Source organism: Adiantum capillus-veneris, chromosome 1 (genome assembly GCF_014529385.1).
Source record: "Adiantum capillus-veneris isolate H3 chromosome 1, ASM1452938v2, whole genome shotgun sequence".
Classification (NCBI taxonomy): Eukaryota; Viridiplantae; Streptophyta; class Polypodiopsida; order Polypodiales; family Pteridaceae; genus Adiantum; species Adiantum capillus-veneris.
The window spans coordinates 143611564-143631941 of NC_140931.1; the positions used below are offsets into that span (position 1 = coordinate 143611564).

Here is a 20378-nt window from a genome sequence, read left to right on the forward strand (position 1 = left end):
TTAGACCATTCATGTCCAATGCAATCAAGTTGTTTTCTACTCACAAAATTAGAGTAAAAAATTTTATGGGTGAAATAGAATTAATGTTGAGCTATAGGTCCCCTCTATATAAACTCATCTTGTGTGATCTATTGACACACTTTTGGGTCTTGCAATTGTGGTGTTGTCTTTCTCTAATCTCTCTCGTGCGTTGTTTGCAACATGGTATCAGAGCAGGATTGGAAGTATATGGAGGCATTAATAGAAGAAGCTAAGTCGTTGGTTCTTTTGATTTTACAATTGCATATCTTTTCCCGTTTAATTTAAGTCTACTAATGCCGAAGAGTGGTTGAACGCCCTACTAAACGGGCACGCATGTGCCAAGCCTAGGAGAGTGGTGATTTAGACCAAGGAGTAGCGTTTGGTGTTTAGCAGAGAGAAAACAACTTATGACAGAGATGCATGCTACATTGATCTGGCAGTAGTTTGTGTGAAGAGACGTAGCTTTTTTGGAGCACTTTATTTTAGAAGAGATGTTTTTTCTAATAGAGATGTGTGGCTTAAAGTAGAGGCCTGATGGCTTAAACTTATTGCAGCTCTGCTCGCTTATTCAACTACACCTTGTTGCATGCTACAAACTGCGACTTGACTGAGGTTCAGATCATCTTCCTACCAAGCATGGCTCCTCACCAACTCGTGCTTGTCCAAACAACCGCCATCGCATACTGCTTGTCTTGGCTCATTTATATTAATGCTTCTCTTGCACAACATCCTCTTTGTAAAGCCCTGGCCTTCCTGTCTTTAGCTATCGAGCATGACCCTTCATCGACCGTAGGCACCACCCGCGTTAGGGGCAAGGTATAACCGGAGAAGCCAAGGGTGGAGATGTGGCTAGGCAAATAGGAGCAGCAATGTTTCAGAGCCAACGCTGATAATAGCTTGGCCGCCACAAATAAAATTTCTTGCATACAATATTGATGCTCAAGAAAGAGGTGGATGGACTCGGGAATTCGGGAAAGAGCATAGAGAGCTCACCATCTGCGCTACGTCAGGTTGCATTCTCACTTTACTAAAAACATTGAAGCATGTGTAACTGCATCAAAGAACATCCACAGATAAGGGCGCACGTAACTCATGCAGGGTTCAGGTTGCTTTTGGATGCAAGGCACATAAACACAACGCTAGCAGCAACTACACAGAGCTTTGGTGGTGCCGATTCAGAGTTTCTTTTGGTTGTATATGCTGATGCTTTGCGCAGTGCTACCTCTGTTGTTGGCATGATTTGGCTGCAAATGGCAGGAGGCTGCGAGGTTCTACCTTTGTTGTGGGCATGAGTTTGTTGCAACTGCAGAGACCAGCGTTGCCAAAACACGTCAATTAGGGATATTTGGTGGTACTGTGCTTCGTACCACCGTGAATATAATATTTATCTTTTGCAAAAATTGTTCAACTTTTAGCTTTATTGCTAAATATTTTAGTCATGTGTCCATAGTCGGGCAGCATTTTCTAAATCACGTCAAAAGATCATGAATGCTGCTTGCTATCTGTTGCTATATTTTTCTCTTGTGGCCTTAGTCGCAGTCATGCAGCTTTTAGGTTTATGTGTGGCTGGAACTTTTCTAAATAAAGGGAGACCCAAGATTTGAACTTAGAGTCATCAGGCACACATGCCACGTTATTGCTTGTTTGCCCTACAATCAAATCTGCACCATCACGTTGTCTTTATGTATAGTTTTTCTAGAAAAATCTTGAATATAGTGCGGTTTTCATGGGTACTGGCTTTGAGATCAAGCAAGGGTTTTATAAGGCGCCAAAGATAGCATGGTGGGTGCCTCGTCTTTGCCATCAATGAGACAAATATGATGGTACTGTGTCGCTCACATGGTTTCATATCATGATTCTAATATTCAAAATTATTTTTCAAGAATATTGTCTCATCACATCTTTGTGTAAGTATGACATTATTGTTTTTAACATGATGATTTACGACATTTTACATGTTTTAATTGATTTAGTTTTGGACAAGCCATTTACTTGTCAATGTCAATGGCCATGAAGTGATTTTGTCATACTTGTGTACATCAATGGACATACATCACAATTGTCTATGAAAATGGCCATGAAGTGATTTCATCATACTTGTGTACATCAATGGCCATACTTCATAATCGTCTACATCAATGGGTCCATGAAGTAATTTTATCATACTTGTGTACATCAATGGCCATACTTCACACTCGTCTACGTCAATGGGGCCATGAAAAGATTTTGTCATACCTATGTTTATAAGTGTACATGTGGTTGCATCAGTTTTATGTTTGTTTCTCATTGCATCAATTTTATGTTTGTTTCTATGTCGTCTCTAGAGCGGTGTCACGAACCGTTCTAAGGGCAATGTGATGTGGTCATTTCTAACCTTCACGTCTTAATATGTTTCTTGAGTTGCCATTGTTTACAGGATTAAAATCACATCAAGTAGCATATGTAATGAGGGATCAACGATGCCAAAGCTACTCTACCGAAGCATTTACAGTAGCTCAATTGCATATATATAGGCTTGAAAGGACACATTGTAAAAGAGGAGTGATGTAGCTCCTTTGAATATTGTAAATGTATATTTAAGATATTTTAATATAACAGTGGGTGTATATAGAGCTATGGGTTTTTTCCCTGTCCCCCAAGGGTTTTTCCATCCACAGGTAGTGATGGGGGCTTTTCACAAGCCAAGCTCCCATACCCCTCTTCTCTCGTCCCCACCCCATGAAAACCCCCTCTTAGGGAGGGAGTGATAAAAGGCATTGGAAAAAATAAGAAAAAAATAAAGTATGATTATGTAAATATATGAGAAAGGTAAAATAGGCCACCTCATGCCTGTGGGGCAGCCCATCCCCACCTTTCCTCCTTTTTCTTCACTATTGGCCCGCCGTGTGTCCCTTTTCCTCTCCTCCACTCAAAAGGTCAACCCCCTCTCTCTTCCCCTTGTCTTTTCACCTTTCTCTCTCCCCTCAAGCTACCCCACCTCTCACCAATAATGCATTATAACTCACCAATAATGCACCCTAACTCACATGCAACTTACCATATCTTTCAAAATAGTATACCCCACCCCCCCTTTCTCTCTCCTATCATATCCCATGACCCAAATACCCCCCTCTCTCTCTAAAGGGCACCATGGCTCTTGTCTTGTAGCTAAATAACCTCCCCCACACTCACACACACTCAGTTTCACTGAAAAAGGTGCCCACAGACCCATCCCCGCTCGGTGATTACCTGATTTTTCTTGTGTTCACACACATCTGCACACAGATTCACCTCTGAACACACTCCCCTCTCTCCCCTCTTGTAATTACTTTATTCTCCATGTCACCTCTCACTTTTTTTCATCAACCCATCTCTCTCTCTTAGTCTCTCTCTCATGAGACTGCTGTTCTGGCACATATACACACAGCCAGACAAGTGGGGCCCACAGTCACATGGCCTATGTAGATAATGATTTCTTCATTTCTAAATTCTAGAATTTCTCCCCCCTCCTCCCCTATATAAAGAGGGATCACCATCACACTAAAGACACACACACCATCACCAAAGAGTACACTATGCACTGTGTGTGCCTAGTGCACACACACACACCCACACCATCACCATCACCGCAATCACCATGCTCATCTTGAGCATGACCTCTACACCCTTGGGCTATGGAAGATGAAGGGAAACTAAATGAAGGATGATGGCCATAACCCTCGTGCGAGTCTTTGCCATCAACTCCCACCTATCCGCCATGTGCTCTACCGCGCTCTCCCTTCTCATTCCCCTACCCTATGCTCCCCATTTCATCGCCTTATTCTCTAAATAAAGCTTGAGGTTTTGTGAGTATGTTTTCTTGCAATGTTGTGCCCATGTGAAGTGTGCGAAATCGCCACCTAGTCTTGTGTTTGGAGTGAGCTTGTGTATGTGTGAAGGGTGTGCGGATTCGCCATCCTTTTGCGGTGCCTAAGTACTAAGCCGCTATACCCCCTCCCTCACTCTCTCTCTCTCTCTCTCTCTCTCTCTCTCTCTCTCTCTCTCTCTCTCTCTCTCACACACACACACACACACACTTGATCTCATTCCCTTTCCTCTTCATCATTACTCCCAAGCATTCATCTCTCTTGGATGAAAACTTTGTTATGATGGTGTGTTGTTTGCGTCCTAGCCGTTGAAGCTAGGTGGTGCGTCATTCGGTCCCCGGTGTTTTAGAGGCCATCGGGGCTCGGGGTTCGCTTTGCTCTCGTCATTTGGTGCCCCCACTGAGGATCTTTTCATGAAACCCTTCAGTTTACAAGACTGAAACCCCTAAACTATTGTGAATGGATGAATGGCTAGCAGGATTTGCTAATTGGACGACAGAAGAAGAAGAGCTCCAAGCACAACTAGACGAACTCCGCATCTCCATCGAATCTCGAGTGCCAGGTGTAACGGTAATCGATTTGCAGTGGGAGAGTCAACCAACACGCCAAACCCAGTGGATATACATAGGCTAAGTCCCAAGAAGAAGAAGGAGAAGGTCGAAACCATGTCCGCAACCTACAACCAACCCACAACAACAAAATGGAAGGAGCTCTACACAATAGAGAATCAACACTATTCTACTTTGAGAATCGGGTAACTCAAGTCACCGAGGTAATTATCACAGTCAGTTTTCAAGTCGCACCTGATGCTGCAGCACAGATAACGGAATCATTGGCTCACACTCTCACTAGAGAAACTAGGGATCTACTGAGTTTGTTTCAGGAAAGAACACCACCCTCTCCCACAATCTTGGACAGTGACTAAGCACCTCTAAGCTTCACATGAATCAGTACAACCTACCTCAAGACAGATCACACATACCAACACGTGTAAGCTCAATCAAGGTAATACTGGATTTGAAGGCTCGCTACCAGCACGTCATTGACACCATGCTGGGTGGGGAGCGGGTTTTTGAGGTTCTCGCATCAGATCAGTCATTTGTCTTACCTTTGGTACAAGGCAATGTACCGTTTGAAGTTTTAATCTATGTCCTAGTATAAGAGGGTATACATGCCTCCTTGTAAAGAAGAAAAAAACTTTTGCAAGTTAAGAAGTGTGTCTTTCTAGCTCTCTCTCAGTAATCATGGCAAGTGTGGCATTTCCAACATTTAAAGGAAAGAAGGGGGAGGATTTGGTAACAGACTTCCTAGATGACTTTGAAGTAGCATGTGTAGTGAGAAACAAAGATACGGATGAATCCCGGGTTAGAATCTTTAAGCATCTCATGAAGCTAGAAGCTAGATCATGGTACAATGCACTTCCACAAGCAACCAAGGATGACTGGGAACCCTTAAAAACCGCTTTTAAGAGGCGCTTTGGAGGAGGTACCACTTCAGAAAAGTTGTGGGACAAGTTGAGAGACTTGAAGCAGGAGGGTCTTTTAGAATATGCCACCTATGAGTCCAAATTTGTGGATTTGTGGGAACGGTGGGTTGAGTCACTGGCAAGGGAGAAAGCTGTACCCGATTTCCTAAAAAAAGATCGGTTCACGCATGGCTTATGGCCGCTTCTCAAGGAGAAGGTGAAAGGTAGATTCCTGGCTACGTACGAGTTAGCCGTTGAGATTGCTCGCCTTAAGGACAAGAAGCTGTGAATGAAAGCCAAAGAAACCGAGTCAACAGAAGCAGGAACATCGCGTCGACCAGCAACTACGACAACCACCATTCCACCACCACCACCGGCTCTTGGGGTAAGAGATGACCAACAAGATATGTTGGCCCATATTACTGACCAACTGCAGAATTTGTCTATCCACTTAATACAACAAGGGAGGAGTCAAGAAAGAGATCAAGACCGTGGAAGAGCACGACGACAAAACAGGGAGTATCATTGCTACAATTGCGGAGAAGACGGTCACGGTATGTACTACTGTCCCAAACCACGACAAAACTATAATAGATGAGGTAGGAGGAACCAATTGTCACCCCCTAGAGAAAGAACACCCCCACCCCGAGCACCAACCCCACCAACACAAATTCTACGTCCACCCCAGACACCACTACAAGCATCCATTCCACCTCTTCCACCAGCCCCACCACCTGATCACCCTATAAACATCATAAGGCTAGAAGAGAAAGGAAAATCCGTAGTAGTGGATCCACCCAGAGCAAAGGAGAGGGACAAGGGTAAGGAGAAGGTAACCTTTTTAGAACCACTTGAGGCCATAACTGTGAAAAGAGCTAGGAGGGAGAAAGCTACACAATCAGATGATGAGAGAAGCATGAGAGGAGAAACTAGCAAGAGGCTATCTAGGCCACGACGAAAATTGGGCATCACCGACTTCCAGCTAGGGGAAAGTTCTAAGCCCTATGATCTAACATTGGATATGGCAGAGCAAGGACCGAAGATTACATGGCCACAGCTGCTACATCTTGCACCAAAAGTAAGGCGACAATGGTCTAAAATGGTAAGTACAAGACGCTCCAAAACAAAGGTAGCCGGAGGAATTTCGGGATGCAACATGGATGACATCCTTCCAATTGTCGATGTAAACATAAAAGGAAAGAGGGTTGGAAACACCTACATTGATGGAGGTGCACAAATCTGTGTAATGAGCGAAGCTATGATGCTTCGATTAGGGCTCGAGGTTGACAGGCCTTCTCCATGCAAGGCAAAGATGGCAAACAACGCAAAAGTAAAGTGTGTGGGTGTGGTAAGTGCCATGAAAATAAAAGCTTTCAACACTCAGGTAGAGGTAGATGTTTTTGTAATGCCTACTAAGGGGGAGGGCTATCCACTAATTTTGGGAAGGCCATGGTTGATGTCCATGAAGGCAAAACAGGACTGGGGTACTGGCCTTCTACGCATGACCGGTAAGAAAGGGGAGACAATCTACTACGACATGAGGATTGGCAAGCAGAAGCAAATGAATCTGGAAACATCAGCAGATGAAACCACTAGCGAATCTTCCTGTTCTGAGGAGGAGACCACATCCATCGACGAAAGTGACAGTTCTATTGATGTGATGGGTATCATTATGAAGGATCCACAAAGGGTAAGCACAACTGGTGATCCATCACCAAAAGGGCAACCCAATGAAGAGGAGAGCAAATCACCTGGCCTAGGAGGAAGTAGGTTGAAGGGTATGTTGTCTACGGAATTAACACTTGAGGAGAAAGATAGTTTTTTTCAAATGTTGATGGGATTTCCTAACCTGTTCATTGACAACTATGAAAGAATCACAGGCATTACAGTGGTGGAACATCATATTAAGCTGAAGGAAGGGGTAAAACCAGTTGTGCAAAAGCTACGACGACTGGGGGTTATACAAGAAAAGGCACTCTTGACCGAGGTAAGGAAACTGCTGAGGCGGGATTCATCTATCCTGTAGAAAACTCAGAATGGGTGTCACTCGTAGTGGTGACGCCTAAAAAGAATGGTAAGTGGAGGGTCTGTGTTGACTACAAACCACTAAATGCAGCTACAAAGAGAGACCATTTTCCTCTCCCTTTCTTGGATGAAATTCTGAATGAAGTAGCGGGTTTTGAATGCTATACCGTCGGTGATGGTTATTCTGGATACTTTCAAATACGCATAGCCTTGGAAGATCAGCTAAAAACCACTTTTATCACGCCATGGGGTTGTTTTGCATACAGGGTTATGCCATTTGGTCTCACAAATGCACTTGCCACATTCCAAAGATATGTCACATATGTTTTTCAACCGTTCTTTGGAACATCCATAAGAGTGTTCATTGATGATTTTTGTATATATAGCTCCCGTATTTCACATTTAGAAAAGGTAACTGAAGGTTTGGCCAGGTTGCAGAGCCTAGGTGGGCAATTAAATGTGGATAAATGCCACATTGGGGAGAGTAAAGTCATTCTACTAGGCCATGAAATTTCAGCAATAGGTATCAACGCCGACCCAAGTAAGGTGTCCGCACTCATAGCCCTACCTTCACCAATGATCGCACGTCAACTGGTCTCTTTTCTACAGAAGGTGAGGTACTTAAGTAGATTCATACATCTACTATCACAACTTGTTCTACCACTGCAACAACTCACTCAAAGATCAACTTTCACTTGGGACGAGGAAAGCGAACATCACTACAACAAGGTAAAGGAGGTCTTAGCCACTCTGCCAACTATCTCACCACCTAAGTGGGATGAAAAAATTCTATGTCACCTCAAGTGTTGGTGATGACTCATTGGGGGTTGTGCTACTCCAAAAGGATACGGCGACATCTTTCATGAGGCCAATCTACTTCTCTAGTCGAATGATGACAGCAGGAGAGAAAGGTTTCACCCATGTGGAACACTTAGTCCTAGCTCTTATATTTGCAACTACAAAGTTTAGGTCATATTTGTTGCCTAAGCAATTTGTAATTCTAACCACGGATGAAATATTTCCCTATGTTGTACAACACATGGATGTGTCTGCTAGAATTACTAAATGGCTAGTTCATCTGCAAGAGTTTGACTACACGGTACATGTAGAAAGCACGACAAGGGCAAGTTTGGGGGAACTCATGACCTACCAAGTCTTTGAAATGAAGGAGAAGCAATCTAAGGAAGGAGAAGTCCGATTACCTCCAGTACCACCGATGGTAGAAGGAGCATACTCTCTCTACTTTGATGGAGCCTACAAGCGAGCGTCCGACAAAGCAGCTGTAGGCATAGTGGTCTTTGATGACAAAGGGACAAAGGTATTTTTGTTGGGCCAGTTGTTAGATTCACATTCTAACAATGAAGCTGAGTATGCGGCACTAACCAAGGGTCTACAATGGTGCATCTCGCAAGGTGTACAACGCCTTAATGTATTTGGGGATGCTCTACTTCTGGTAAGGCAAGTAAATGGAGCATGGACATGCAAGAATCCTAGTTTAAGGACTCACTTAAGTGGTGTAAAAACCTTGTTGGGTAGGTTTGAAGAAGTTCAAATACACCATATCCCAAGGGCTCAAAACCAAGAAGCACATGCCCTAGCAAGTGAAAGACTACAGGAAGTGGTGGTTGGAGCAATAAAACTAAAGCTCCCTCTATTTCAAGGCAGTGATGCCTTGCCTGACATCATGCATTTTTTGGAAACAGGGGAATGCCCATCAAATTTAACAAAGGGACAGAAGCAATGGCTGACGCGGAAGGCCACAAGGTATCGACTCATCAATGATGGTTTGTACTGTAAGGGTAAGGACCAAATACTCAAGAAGGTCCCTCTCTCTCACGAAATCACGGGAGTAATTGCTAGTTGTCACGACGGGGTTTGTGGTGGTCACTTTTCCCTAGACATAACAAGTAGGAAAATCTTGCAGGCAAGTTTCATATGGCCTAGCCTCAACCGTGATGTACACCATTGGTGCAAAACGTGTAAGTTGTGTCAAAAGGCCGGCACTAGGTCACTTATGCTTGAACCACAGACACCTATTCTCTCATATGGCCCATTTGAAAAATGGGGTATCGATGCCATTGGGCCATTACCTAGGGCCAACTCAGGAAAATTCTACATTATCATGGGGGTCGACTACATAACTAGATGGACAGAGGCTACAACCACCACTAGAATCACAGCGATAGAGGTAGCTAAATTTATCTATGAGCACATATGTTGTAGGTTTGGCACACCTTTAGAGATCGTCTCTGATAGAGGGCCAGGTTTCAGAGCAGACTTGGTAGGAGAATTAATGCAGAAACTGGGCATTACAAGGAGAAACTCTTCACCATATTACCCTCAATGTAATGGCCTAGTTGAAAAGGTAAATGTAATGGTTTCTAAAATTATTACCAAGCAGGTAAACAATCATCCCGGAGACTGGGATAAGTATCTACTACCAGCTTTATGGGCCTACAGAACTTCATTTCGTACATCCTTGGGATTCACACCGTATCATCTAGTATTTGGTAAGAAAGCAATCTTGCCCATTGAAGTGCAACTACAAAGTCTGAGAGTAATGGCAAGCCAACTTCAACAACCCAACATGCATTTGAGAGATCACATCATCAACTTGGAAAGACTACAGAGAAGAAGCAATAAATTATTATGCAGCACAAGCAGAGCATAGACGGCTTAGCTTTAACAAGCATCTCCGGAAAAAAGAATTGAAGAAAGGAATGTTGGTGCTCTGCTACAACAATCGCTTCGACACGCGCAAGGATAAGAAACTCCTGCTCCGATGGGAAGGCCCTTTCATCATCAGGAAAAAGTATGCCAATGGAAGCTACCAGCTTATGGAGGCTGATGGAAAACTTCATAAAACCAAGGTAAATGGTTGGCGACTTAAACATTATTTTCTTCGATTTGACCAGGCTCTACCTATTGACATTCTAGATGAGGACACACCATCAGCCGCCACCTCTGACGATAATGATCAAACAGATGAGCTAGAGACATGACTGCCTCTAGCCAAAAGGGGAGGGCTAATGATGGGAGCTTTTCACAAGCCAAGCTCCCATACCCCTCTTCTCTCGTCCCCACCCCATGAAAACCCCCTCTTAGCGAGGGAATGATAAAAGGCATTGGAAAAAATAAGAAAAAAATAAAGTATGATTATGTAAATATATGAGAAAGGTAAAATAGGCAACCTCATGCCTGCGGGGCAACCCATCCCCACCTTGCCTCCTTTTCCTTCATTGTTGCCCCGCCGTGTGTCCCTTTTCCTCTCCTCCACTCAAAAGGTCAACCCCCTCTCTCTTCCCCTTGTCCTTTCTCCTTTATCTCTCCCCTCAAGCTACCCCACCTCTCACCAATAATGCATTATAACTCACCAATAATGTACCCTAACTCACATGCAACTTACCCTATCTTCCAAAATAGTATACCCCACCCCCCCTTTCTCTCTCCTATCATATCCCATGACCCAAATACCCCCCTCTCTCTCTAAAGGGCGCCATGTCTCTTGTCTTGTAGCTAAATAACCTCCCCCACACTCACACACACTCAGTTTCACTGAAAAAGGTGCCCACAGACCCATCCCTACCCGGTGGTTACCTGATTTTTCTTGTGTTCACACACATCTGCACACGGATTCACCTCTGAACACACTCCCCTCTCTCCCCTCTTGTAATTACTTTATTCTCCATGTCACCTCTCACTTTTTTTCATCAACCCATCTCTCTCTCTTAGTCTCTCTCTCATGAGACTGCTGTTCTGGCACATATACACACAGCCAGACAAGTGGGGCCCACAGTCACATGGCCTATGTAGATAATGATTTCTTCCTTTCTAAATTCTAGAATTTCTCCCCCCTCCTCCCCTATATAAAGAGGGGTCACCATCACACTAAAGACACACACACCATCACCAAAGAGTACACTATGCACTGTGTGTGCCTTGTGCACACACACACACACCCACACCATCACCATCACCGCAATCACCATGATCGTCTTGAGCATGACCTCTACACCCTTGGGCTATGGAAGATGAAGGGAAACTAAATGAAGGATGATGGCCATAACCCTCGTGAGAGTCTTCGCCATCAACTCCCACCTATCCGCCATGTGCTCTACCACGCTCTCCCTTCTCATTCCCCTACCCTATGCTCCCCATTTCATCGCCTTATTCTCTAAATAAAGCTTGAGGTTTTGTGAGTATGTTTTCTTGCAATGTTTTGCCCATGTGAGGTGTGAGGAATCGCCACCTAGTCTTGTGTTTGGATTGAGCTTGTGTATGTGTGAAGGGTGTGCGGATTCGCCATCCTTTTGTGGTGCCTAAGTACTAAGCCGCTATACCCCCTCCCTCACTCTCTCTCTCTCTCTCTCTCTCTCTCTCTCTCTCTCTCTCTCTCTCTCTCTCTCACTTGATCTCATTCCCTTTACTCTTCATCATTACTCCCAAGCATCCATCTCTCTTGGATGAAAACTTTGTTATGATGGTGTATTGTTTGCGTCCTAGCCGCTGAAGCTAGGTGGTGCCCCCTGTTTGCTTTACCATGATAGGCTCGAGGCGTGCCATTCGGTCCCCGGTGTTTTAGAGGCCGTCGGGGTTCGGGGTTCGCTTTGCTCTCGTCAGTAGGGACCTTCATTTGAGTGGAGGTGTTGAGCTATATATAGTATCTTTATGTATAGCACCTTGGTGCCCTCTATATAAACTCATCTTGTGTGATCTGTTGACACACTTTTGGGCCTTGCAATTGTGGTGTTGTCTCTCTCTCTCTCTCTCTCTCTCTCTCTCTCTCTCTCTCTCTCTCTCTCTCTCTCTCTCTCTCTCTCTCTCTCTCTCTCTCTCTCTCTCTCGTGCGTTGTTTGTCAACAATTAAGCCCAAACACAATGTTATATGGTGTTGTCCTGAAGATTGTTTTCTATGCAACTCTATAGGCCCAAACTATAGAGTGCAACTTTTGGTCCCAATCTGACCTATTACCATTCAAAATCTTGGTCAAAACCATACAAAAAACTTTCTTTGTACTTTTAGCTTGACCCAAATGTGCTTCTTGCAAAATAGGCAAGTATTCACTTTTTGTTGCACAAAGTCTAAGCTGAGTATCTTTACAATGCTTGTATAGTTGATTGCAGAAACAGACCATATATATGTGCTTCTACTTGGATCACTTTTCTTCTTGTTTTTGACATATGTCATAAAGAGGGAACCCGATTCAAACAATTTACAATGTACCTGCTTGAGTGAGGTGCTATGGTCACTTGAAACAATGTAGCTAGGGAAGGGAATGAGATTGTGCTAGCTAGGGTGGATGAAAGAGAAATGTCATGCACACAAGTGAGTGAGTGTGGCTAGATTATCACTCAAGAGAATTAGGTTCCAAAATGAATTAACTTGGACTCATAAACACTATCTAGAGTAATTGATAAGCCATCACAAGGTCACCTTAAATAAGAAAGATGTTATGCAAAATAGAATCAATTTTCTTATTTATGAAATGATCTTTAAGTAGCTCTACAACATTGCACCACTGCATGTGGGATAATTCCACTTTTTCTCTCCCTGACTCATACTCTAGTACTCTAGGAAAAAGCTCACACCTTACAATCATCCCCTTGAGGTTTAGACTAGGACAATACAATGAAGGTTCTTTATCCACTAAGGATGACACATGGTATTCACTAAGGATGTCAATACAAGAGGCTTCCCTTGAATTTTGGACTACAACTTGATGAAGAAAGAGAACATTCCAATCTAGGAGCACAAACAACATACATCCCCAATCTAAAAGACAAATAGCATAACACTCTGATCTAGGATCCAAAAACCATGCTCTAATCCAAGAGCAAAAAATGTTTTCTTCGCTCGAATGTAAGAGAATCTTTGTCTTCTTCAATGCTTTTCCTTCAATTGCTTCATGGTCTTTGTCTTTGTATCCTCCCCCCGGGGAGGTCACCTAATAAAAATGTAACCTACCACGTGAGTTCAACAGAAGGGTATTTAAAATTCTTGAAACCTACAAAAGGGCATTACTTTTTCAAATTTGAAAAAAACTTACAGATTTTAAAAGAAAAGGGTACATTATATTCCCAACAAAATTCACAGATAAGGGGTTTTACAAACATGTCTTGAACGCACGTGATATGGTAGATTTACACATAGTGAACCCCCCGAGATCCTCCCCTCAAACAAGTGCTTGTTTTTTCCTTTTTGTTATGAAATCAAGCTCTATTGAAATGAAAATATATAACTAATGTAAAGGAATTGCTAATGCAGACGCTAATGATGTTGTTGCTAGTTTTTCCTGCCCTCAAAGTGAATTTTGAAATTTTTTCATGGTGCGTTGGAGCAATCTTTGCACTTGGAGACTCTCTAAGGCGAGTGTCTGGACTCCGTACAATAGCACAATGACATTATCCTCCTTAATATGATGGATGTAGTGATATACATTGCAAAAAATGTGCTTGACTGCAAAGTTTTTGGTGTTAAATGAGAGAGAGAGATATATAGAAAGAGAAAATTATTTTGGTTTTTTGAAGCTCCTCTTCACCGGAGTGAATCCCCTCTTCACAAGGAGGTAGTGCCCTTTGCTTTGCTTTGTGGAGCTCTTTGGAATTTGCCAATTTTGATGCTTGAAGGAGATTTCAAAATCTTATGGCAGTGGTAACTACCCCTTTGAAATAAACTGATGGACTTTGTTCTTTTGTATAAATGCTTTAGTCGCCTTCATTAACTTGGTATAGAAAAAATTTTGCTGCAAGAAGGACCGCCAAATAGGGCCGAGGTCTTTGAGGCTCCACGAAAGACTACTAAGGTGAATATGTGAGGTAAGTAGTTGGAGAATGGGCTCTGGCAGTTGTCTTCAAAAACCACTTGAGTTTAAATCTTAAGAGTACTCTGCAAAATTCACAAGCCTCAAGGATAATGTGCACTACAAATCGGTGGGGTCGACAACTGCCAAAAAGAACATATACATACAGCTCGCCGCAAGTCACGAGAAAATGTCCAGTCCGGGTGGTGGGGCCTGATAGCAAATTGGCCGCCAGTGGCAAGGATCAGTTGAAGCACATCTGGTAGAGGCTAGCAACACTTGTTAAGCTTATATATGAAGCTACTCTAAATATAGCCCCGGGTTCCCTATATATATATATATATATATATATATATATATATATATATATATATATTATCTTGTGTGCGTATTCTACACTTTTTGGGATTTCACTCTTTGCGTATCATCTCTTTGTTCTTTCTTTGTCTTCTCAACTTGGTTTCAGATTGTGGTTGCACTATGAGAGATTGTGGTGTTTACCGCGGGCCATTAGTGCAAAACAAGAGAGAGGAATTCAAAATAAGGAGAGAGAAACCCTTTTGATGTTCAAGCGGGATTTTACCGCAGGTATTACCGCGTGCATTTTCGCGAATATTGCAGCGTTCATTACCGCTAAGGCCATAGACCCCCCTCCCTCTCCCGTGGGTTTCCATTTAAATCCAATACAACTCAAAATGTATTTACACACTACAACTCCTACACTCTCCAGAATGCTTGCTCACTTCACTTAATCTCTCTTTCACTCTAAAAATTCTATACATAAATCATTGAACTCACAACAAAACCATTACAAATACTATTCATAAGCACATAACGAAACATTTGCAAATTAATCATATACTACACCAAGTGAAAGAACGGAGAGTTTTAATAATTCTCATCTTGTATAAGATCTCTACAAGCACTAGGATCCATATTTAGACCCATAGTATTCAAATCAATAAACAAGTTTAGAGATTCTTCCTCCTCTCCATCACCTCCCGTAGAATCATCATCGCTTTCTCCCTCTTCCTCCTCCTCAAGATGACTATTTGCAAGGCTTGGCTGACCTTCTTCAACTTCTACTACATCTTCCTCTGCATCTTGTGGTGATGGTATGATGGGATCAATTACTGGCTCAATGTCCGTCTCTGCAAAGATAGATCTACCCCGCGGCGTGACTGGAATGACATACCAAAGTCTTCTTTGATATATACATGGCACATAAAAGACCTGTACGTCGCACACAAAGAATAAGATGATATACATATATTAAATTTTTAACTTAAGTTAATTGCACATAGCCTAAATTACTTGCTCGCAACTACTAGGATACACCAAGTTGTCAGTTTTTCCCCGATGGAATTGGGTGGAATCCACCATAATGAGCCCATTTTCATGTCTTTTGACCTCACCCGCAAATCATCGGCACTCAAAGAGGAATTTGTGAAAAGATCTGAAATCCACTTTGATTATTCTCTCTGTAGTACCACAATATCTGACCTCATTTGTTGTTGTGTCAAAGTTTCCCATCACACCACAATCATTAGTGGTCCGACACTCATCTATCTTGCGGGTGCAAAAATGTCGGCCTTCGGACCAAATGGAGTTGAAAATGAGACCCTACAATCACAATGCATAAGAGGTTACATCGCATTTCATTAAGTGATTTGCATACATGCATACATAACATATACACACTCACCTTGCGCAAGCATCCTCACGCATACTCTTATTCTTTAGGGCTTATTTGTTCTCCTTGTGCTTTGCCATTGGTCATGGCATTATGGATCCACTCTACTTGAATCAAATCAGGATATTTTGCAAGATCTTTAGGAAAAAGAGGTGCACGTCTACCTCCATGGGACCTCTTCCATGCATCTCTATCCCTTTCTGTAGCTGCGCGGGCTTCCAAGTACATATTGACCCATTTGGTCATGATAGTGGCATTGAGTAAAGAGTAGTTGTTGACTATGACATGAAACTCTCTATCCATGACCAAGAGTGAGCCTTTTCCACTGGGAATGGTTGAGTGCTTCCTAGGATCCTCTTCTTCACTCCACAGACGAGGCAATGATGGATCCACTGTGATGACATACTGTGAGACATACACAAATGCCTCTTGCACCACCCAACCTTCTGCCATGCTCACCTGAAAACATTAAAACCACATATTTTTATTAGTAACTCCATAGCGTATAAATGCTATCTATATTGTATTGATTTTGCATACCTCCAGTTGTGACCTCAATCTAACAAAATCCTTTAAAGTCTTCAAGAATCTCTCCAAGAAGAACATCCATCTAGAGTGAACCACCCCACAATGGCAATCTCCTCAACAAGGTGAAGCAATAGGTGTATTTGGCTAACAAGGATTGTACGTGGTAATGCATCCTCAATAGCACACACTGTCTCTACTGCTAGGTGATGGGCTACTGGTATGGCTTCTACTTCTATCTCCTTGGAGCTCACAAATCTACAGTGCACAAATAATATAGTAGATAAAAAAAAATTCCATTGTTCATGCATGCACAACATGATATAGTACTTGAAAAAAACCCATTACCTCACAATCTCACCCACTATGAATATTGCAGCCTTGACCTTAGTGTCCCCATAACCACTAATAAATATGGGAAGTACAAACTACAAACAATAAAACATCTTAGTGAATGTCAACCTATATATAAGGACACATAGACACCACAAACTGTTCTACTCTTACCTGAAAGATTTTATGCCAATCATGGGATTTCAATCCATACAATTGAGTGGAGCCACCCTTTTTGGTTTTTGTGAAAGCACCTTTGAGTGACCGCATATATCCCGTTGGAGTTCTGATGGATGCAATAACTTGCTTTGTCCTCTCTTGGTCTACCTTTGACATTATCCACGGTGCTTTTGGGAGAATCATCTTTCCCCGCTCCCCCATGCGGGGCGTGGCTGAAGGGGGGGGGAGACATCTCATGGCTCTTAAATATTCCCTAGCACCCAATGAATCCTTCTTGCCAATTATGTAATCCCATACAGCTTGCCCAACATTTTTGAATACATGCATAGGGTCTAATAAGTGCTGAATTTTCAACGAAGCCCAATAGGGGAGCGACAAGAAGATTGAGTACCTCGACATACCCTTTGGCAACCCATTGGGAGGTGGTGAGGTACCATGATGCTCCTCCCAATGCTTCGCCCAATCAGCCATGTTCCAATGGAACGGCTGCACTCCATTGATAAGGGGGAGCATATCTATGATGTGAAGGAAGTAGGAAGCGATGGTTGTTGGGATAGATCACCTTCCCAAGAAGAGGAGGTCTCTCTGTCACAAGGGAAGGGCCACAAGTGGGACACGCACTATGTCCAGATGTTGCCAATCCTGCCAAGAGGTAAACAAACGTTACACGTGAGATGATAAACCTAAAGCAAAGAGTACAATTAACATGTGGATACTTACCAGATACCTCTCCAAATCCTGGGTAATCATGCATGGTCCACATGAGGATGCACTTGATGACGGCTTTGCGGTCTTGTGGTGGGCGTGAAATGTCAATGAAATCTATGCCTCTCCATAGTTCTTGAAGCTCATCAATAAGAGGCTGCAGATATACATCCATGTTTTTTACCTTGTGCTTTCCTAGAATGAGAAGTGATAGTAAAATGTTTCCCTTTTTTGTTGCCTCCCAAGGAGGAATATTGTAGTTTACAACCACCACCGGCCAAGTGCTCCATGAAGTAGAGCGGTGCCCAAATGGATTCACTCCATCACTAGCTAACCCAATCCTCAAGTGACGAGGCTCATCCCTGAACTCCGGCCATGTGTCCTCTATGTGCTTCCAGGCTGGTGAGTCAGCTAGCACTCTCATAATACCATCTGTGGAGCGATTTTTTGCATGCCAACTCAAAAGCTCTCTCGTACCCTTCGATCTAAACATGTGTTGGATGCGAGGGATGAGTGGAAAATGCCTCAAAACTTTACGTGGAATTCTGTTGCTCTGCATTCCTTCTTTGAACCTAGGCTCCCCGCACGATGGACATGTATCACAATCGGCATGCTCATTACGAAAGAGCACACAATCGTTCACTCAAGCATGAATGCGATGATAATCCATCCCTAATGCAGTCACCACTTCGCGTGCTTTTCGTCTATTCTCTGGCATGTGATTGTCAGCTATGGCAGCATCTTTCCTAGCAAACTATCACAAGAAGAAAGTACATAAGAAGCTAATTTATGCACTCCACAAGCATCCTTCACAATCTGTATGCATACCTCAAAAGTGCGTCGACACTAGCATTGCTCCATCCAAACATCGCCTGAAGGCTAAGGACTTCGAGAGATGCCCTTAAAATGGAGTAAGAGCATTTATCATATAGTGCGGTGTGTGCCGAATCGAGTAGCTCACTCCTCGTTCTTTCGGAAGCTTCTTCGTATGCACACTCTGGTTCATGCTCCTCCTTGCGTGGAAGGAGATCTTCAACCATTCTATGCAAATGGTCGTCTTCTGCATTCACGTAAGGAGATGGGATGTGGTCACTCGTAGAGGGAGCAGCAGTTGGCTGATTTGATGTGCTTCCTCCCTCTCTAATGGATTCCTGGCGCATGCGCTCTTCCACCCTCCTTTCCCCTTCTCCACCAACCACACGCCAATGAGGGGTGACGTCAATAGCCGCTAAAATTTGCGGATCGTTTGTTTCCATCTATGCACGCTTGCGAGGATCATCCCATAGTCCATAATCTTCTACATGGCTCAAGAATATCCGTCGAAGTCGAGCAATGGCGCATTTGCACCGCACGCATGGGCATGGTAATCGCTCGGCCAACCACCGTGATCTATCTGGTTCGGTTGGACGGTCCAAACTCATCCCAAGCAACCTACATTAATAAATTACATACACTAATTAAAATCAAATTACCAAAAAATGTTAATAAAATATCAGTAAAAAGTAAAAATTAAACTTTTAGGTAAAAATGTCATTTTCAAAGTACTAAGAATACTTTCATTTTATATATATTTTATAAAAAACATAGTACCAATAGATTTTGAGGATCAATAGTAATAATGTCAGGACGTGGCCATCTGTGTGGATGGGCCGAAATTGCACCGAGGTAGTATTTGCGGTAATGCACGCGGTAATGCAGGCGGTAGAACTCGCGGTAATATGCGCGGAAATTAAATTTTCAATGTTTTTTATAAATAGAGGCACCCACGTGCCCCGTGAAGTTCAAAGCCCTAAAATTCGAAATTTCATCGTCTTCTCCACAGAAGCCGAGAGCACGAACCTCACAACCTTGAGCTCTACCTCCATCTCTACTCTTCTACTCTCCACCATCTCTACTCTTCCACTCTCCTACCCTCTCCCAACAAGCTCTTCAATTCCATGTAAGTTTTGTTGTTATGTTTTTTGATTTTTTCACACGCATACACACACACGCATTCACTCATACACACACATGCATACACTCATACACACGCATGCACACACATGCATACACACACTAATCAGTGCATGTGTTCTTTACACACTAATTAGTGCATGTGTTCTTTACACACACTAATTAGTGTAAGTAAAGACACACCAAAACCTAAATTTGTTAATTATTAGTTACTTGCAAAATTTAAACTTGTTAAATTTGTCAAATTTGTTAAATTTATTACTTGCAAAACCTAATATGTTAAATTTGGGTTTGGCCATGCACACACTAATTAGTGTGTGTTAACACACACTAATTAATGTGTATTAGTGTGTGCATTGGCCAATGTGATTGGTCAATGCACACACTAATTAGTTTGGGATTAGTGTGTGCATTGGCCAATGTGATTTGTCAATGCACACACTAATTAGTTTGTTATTAGTGTGTGTTAACATGCAATCAAAGTTTGTTAACATACACTAATTAGTGTGTGTTAACACACACTAATTAGTGTATGTTAATTAACACTAGGTTGGTAATGGGACAATTTTATGTCCTGTTAAGTGACCATTTTCCTTGAATTATGTCAAGAGTTTCAAAATGGATTTTGAGGTGCTATCTATCTAAAAAGTTGTCTCATGAGCTGAAAAAAACTTGACATTTTTTTGGAATATCAATTCCATCTTTAACCTTGTCCTTGCACAACATTTCACAACCTAAACTGTGTGAAAAAACGGGTCCTGTTTTTGGCTTTTTTCAACTTTTTGCAACTATACCACTCTAGAATTCATGTTTGTGAGGTCTATAATCCTAGA

The 20378-nt window shown here is 42.6% G+C and overlaps 1 long non-coding RNA gene across 1 annotated transcript; it reads left to right on the top strand.

Annotated features, from left to right (window-relative positions):
• The first annotated feature begins 700 nt into the window (after positions 1–700).
• LOC147465718 (uncharacterized) lies at positions 701–1754 on the top strand. The gene is made up of 2 exons (XR_015188099.1): positions 701–1031; positions 1120–1754. It is a non-coding gene; the product is annotated as an uncharacterized LOC147465718 (long non-coding RNA).
• The last annotated feature ends 18624 nt before the right edge of the window (positions 1755–20378 follow it).